Source organism: Arachis ipaensis, chromosome B01 (assembly GCF_000816755.2).
Source record: "Arachis ipaensis cultivar K30076 chromosome B01, Araip1.1, whole genome shotgun sequence".
In the NCBI taxonomy this organism is placed as follows: Eukaryota; Viridiplantae; Streptophyta; class Magnoliopsida; order Fabales; family Fabaceae; genus Arachis; species Arachis ipaensis.
Genome location: NC_029785.2, coordinates 23,944,356 through 23,949,596, shown reverse-complemented (window position 1 = coordinate 23,949,596; position 5,241 = coordinate 23,944,356).

The following is a 5,241-nucleotide window of genomic DNA, read 5'->3' as shown; positions in this document are numbered from 1 at the left end:
AACATTATTCCTATTTTCATCCATTGTGTGTCTGACTATTCGATGCTACTTATAATTTATGGTGACTTAAGTTAATTACCCAATAAAATAGCACAAATTAGTTATAAACTTATAATCAAATAATCAAACTAATCAATGACCAGTGAATTTGCAAACAGAATCACAATAATAATTTTTGAATTTGCAAACAGACTACAAAAATTAAACAATAATAACAAATAAAAAATAGAACAAAAAATAGAACTAGAACATCATGAACAGAATAAAAACACAGAAATTGAAATCAGAATCATAAAAATAAATTCTAAAATTTTTTAACTCTCGTCAAAGAAAATCCAAAAAATTCAAACAACCAAATAATAGGAACAAAAAAATGAAATTAATTAAGCAAATTCATACCTGAAACTGAGGTTCCATTGGAAATCTGGAAGTGGAGAAGAAGGGGAAGACGGAGCACCACGGCACTGACGACAACTCGAAAAGTGAAGAGAAAAGAGGAGACGGGGAGAAAAAGCCTAGGAACGATGCCGAGAGATGGGCTGAGACCAGTAGCAAGTGCTGGATTAGACGGCGACGGTAACGACAAAGACAAGAAAAGAGTGGAGTGGGTGGTGATAGTTCTGGATAAATTGGAGGGTGCGGTGAGTTTACAAGAAAAAGAATTTATTATTATTATTATTATTATTATTATTATTATTATTATTATTATTATTATTATTATTATTATTATTATTATTATTATTATTATTATTATTATTATTATTAAACTCCCATATAAGACATATTTGTAAATTATGTTTTATGTACATTAAAAAAACTCAAAAGACTTAAACTTACTATAGATAGTGTAACACCCTAACTATCAAAATGTCACGCTTCTGGCTGCACCACTCTGATAGCTCAGGTATTACGACGACTTTTTATAATTTTTTTTATACTAAAATATGAGCTTGTTTAAAACTTAGACCAAACTTTTCGAGAACGTACATTTATACTCACAATATAAGTTACATTACTCACCAGGAATACACACACACACACACACACACACACACACACACACATATATATATACATACATATTAATTTACAAGCATCTCACATCAAACTCCTATCCCTCTTACAAAACTTACAAAGTTAAAGGCGAGGGAAACATAAATACTAAAATAATACAGAAATATCGTCTAACAGAAAAGAAATAAGCTCGAAAGGGTTCTCACTATAGGGTTGCAGAATTACTATAATAGGATACGCAAGATAAAATCATTACAGTGATTAATTCAAAAGCCTTTCAAAAGGTTTATCTATACTAATCAAAATTAGTTTTTCATACTTTTTCAAACCAGAAACATCAACCAAGCATGGCCTTCGGTCCACCTCATGATCAACCACGGCTTTAGGCCCAAACAACCCAAACAACAACCAATCACCACAATCCAATAGAGTCTCAGTCGCAAACACAAATAGGAAAGTTCAAGCACAAACAAACAGTTACTGTAAGTAGAACAATTAGCAGTTAATCACAAGTAATCACAAAGGCAAACCAGGTACAATATGCACACCCAAACAATGTCACATAGATGCATATGATGAATGCCTGTCCTAGTGGCTGATGATATCATCTGTCGGTTATAAAGCCAACCCGACAAGTCCTGGTAGCTAACCATTGTATAGTCCCTCTGTCGTGCATCCCCAACTCGAGTTATTCACAATCATAATCATAATCCACATCCAACACCCTCACTGGTGTATATTCACGGGGGCGAGCTCATCCGGAACTTTCACAGTGTCCGGCCACACTTACGACATAGGGTCAGCAGAGTATCGAGTCTCAACATGGAGCACGTGGTGGCTAGCCACTGCTTCTACCCAGGGAAACTCGTATCTCAGATAATTGGAAGTGCAACAATCACAATATCAATAACTCAACATATATGCATTTATCCTTCTCAGCCATAAATCAACATTCATCTCAGCCATCCGGCTTAAATTCATGATTCATAGTCAGTCATCCGACTCATAACATATTTCGCAATCAGCCATAATTCATTATCATACACAGCCATTCCGACTCATAACAAAATAGCACTTTCACCATCCAACATCATCAAATTCATAAAATCATCATTCAAGCCATAAATCACTTTTTTCTCAATTCACTTCACTTTGAAATAAAAGAAAATCAACTCTTTTCAGCCTTGGCTTTAAATTTCCCATTTCTCAAATCATCTCAGGCTCATAAGACACTTTTACTCAAAGTAGGTTCCCTTTTTAAAAACAAAGCCACCATTGGCATCCTATTTCCAAAACTTCCAAAACCATGGCAAATTAAAGATCTATTTCGAAATATTCAAAATCATCCATCCAACAATGAGATTTTATAACAAAAGTTTTCCGGCAGAGTCTCAAGTCTTTAGGGGAGAAGAACATAACTCATTCCCACAAATTCGTTCAAAATCTTTAAAACCTTGGCTTCCTGGTTTGAGTAATAAGAATAGAATTTAAGCCAAGCTGAGCCATGTAATCAATTACTCCAACCACATTTTCAAAGTCTTTTCCTTTGCTTATACTAAAACCAATTTCAACCCCATGTTTAAAAAAATCTGAAACGTTTCCAACGGCTCAAAATCATTTTAGTTTTGCTAAACCAGAATTCAAAGAATACTTTAAACCTTCCCTAAAATGTCAAAAATTGAAATTAGTAAATCGAAATACAAATTCTTTCAAAGTCACTAAAACTTCTATAATTGAAACCTTTAAGTCAAATTCAAACAACATAAACTGTGTTTAAGTCAAATTCAAGGAAACAAATTCAAGGAAACCTAAACTCCTTCCACCCTTTAAACAGTTTAAAAAAAACATAATTCTCTTCTGAATAACTTGCACCCAAAAATATAGTGCTTTTCTTAGGAACAAAGCTAAGGCATAACCCTCTTTTCCAAGATCCTTTTCGAAACATGGTTTTATCACTTTCATAAATAGTTCAAGTGAAAAAAATAAAAGTCTTAAATTCACAATTCTCCAAGTGAAATGGAAAAGGCCTTAAATTCATAATTTTTCGAATGACATTTTCAATTAAAGTCTCGGATTTTATAGAAATTTCGATAGCACCTCCCCTAAAACTTGGACTTTGCCACCCTTTTCGGATCCCAACTAAACCATTCCGCAACCCTCTTCAAGGGGTTCAAAGCCAGACCAATTCAAAATCAAGTTGTTTCCAAAAGTGCATCATGATCAGATTTCAAGAACACCAAATCAAATTCAAATCAATTCGTAACAGAATAAACTCAATTTCAAGCTTTTACAAATTAACTTTAAAGAGACATTTCAAGAACTGTCCGTTTCACAAAACCGAACAACAACCCAGCCAATCAAGCATTCATATTCATCCAAGACAACCAACAATTACATAAGACTTATACAATCACTCAAAGATACATTTTCTCATGTCAATATCCATATATAATAATTCTAATTCATAAAATGTGGCTTTCTGAAAAGGCCCCTACCTCAAAAAATTGAAACTATAATCCAAACGCCTCTCAGAAATCTTTTCGTCTCGACCTAAAATCAACGGCAGCTTCAAAGCACAGCCCCACACATTTTCGCGGCAGCATAAACAGCTCTAAATCACAACAAGCAACCTCAGTTACTAAATCCTAAGAACATTAATATCGTAAAGGCTTTAATACCCGTACGGGACACAAACGCAGGGCTTTCGAAACATAATTACTTACTGAAATAACAAAATGAAGCAGCTGCAATTCCGAACCTACCCGGCAACAGCTCTGGTAGCGGCCAGAACCTCCAGTGGATCAACTATAATAACCACATAGCATCAAAACCTTCTCGAAATTCAAAAAGACAGAAACCTCAATTAAAATCCTAACCAGCAGAGTTTTTCGGCGACAGCAGCGGGGTTTAGGCGGCAGGAGCGGCAGTGGCTGGCGCAGGCCTCCCCTCCCTCTCCTCTGCTCCCGTGCCTTCTCTCTCTCTTACTCTGTGTGACTAGACGACCTTCTTCTCAACGGCACGGCGGCATTAGGGACGACTGAAAGATGCGGCAGCGTCTTCTCCTCAACAGCGGCCAACCCTTGTTGGCGACAAACCCTAGCAGTGGCGGCGGCGGCTCAGTAGGGACGAGTTCCTCCGGCTCCTGTGCAGCGGTGCCGTTGGGAGACACAGAAGCAGCGGAAGCCGAATGCGAATGCGACGAGGCTGACCACGACCTTTCCTCCTTCGCGCGTCAATCCCCCTTTAGCTGGCGCCGATGAAGACGAACGGCAACTGGCGGCGAGGCGCGGCGGGTTGGACAGCGGCGCGGAGCTTCAGCGACAGTGACGCGGATGGCAACTCGCAGGGTCGACGGCGACGACACGATGGCGGCGGTAGAGCCCAGCACGCCGGCGCGATCTTCTTCCTCTCCTCCTCCCCTTCTCTACGGCCCCTTCCCTTGTTTCCCCCTTTTTGCTCGATATCTCTCTGTGATGGCACGGCTGGCAATGACGCAAGTGATGGGATCGACGGCGACCAGCTGGCAGCGACAGCACCCTTCCTGGCCAACGCGCAATAAATTTTAATCCAACAATAATAATGTATAAAAATACTATTTGTTCATCAATTTTACAAATTAGTTCTAATAAAATGTTCAAATCCAAAAATTAGAAATAATATACTTAATTTCTTTATTTTCTAAAACAGCAGTATTAAAATATTAATTATTTAGTCCAAATCATATAAAATTCTTGTTATTTCATAACTACCAACTTTATAATTTAAATATAGAAAATAATTCAATAATTATAAAATTAGATAATAACCTTAATTTATTTCAAATTCAATTAATTGAAACTTGCCTTAATTATCTTTGATAAAATAATTTCTGAATTTAAAACTGTAGATAACTATATGATTTGAACTTTGATCATAATTAAATTTTTCAAAAATTTTGGGTCTTACAGACACACCCGACGAAAACAATTGCTCAAGTGATATACTAGTGAATTCTAGTGTTGTAACTAAATATCTATGATATCATGTTTCACACTAGAGTAGTAGAGTAGAGTGATCTACCGATGAATGATTGTACATTAGAGCCATACCTCCTCCATAAACTACAGGATATAATAACGGAAAAAAATTTGGGATTTTTTTATCTATAACTAGTCAAAATTTTTTAAAATTTACTTTATTTATATAATTTAATAATATTTTAATTTTTTATTTCACTCTTTTATCACT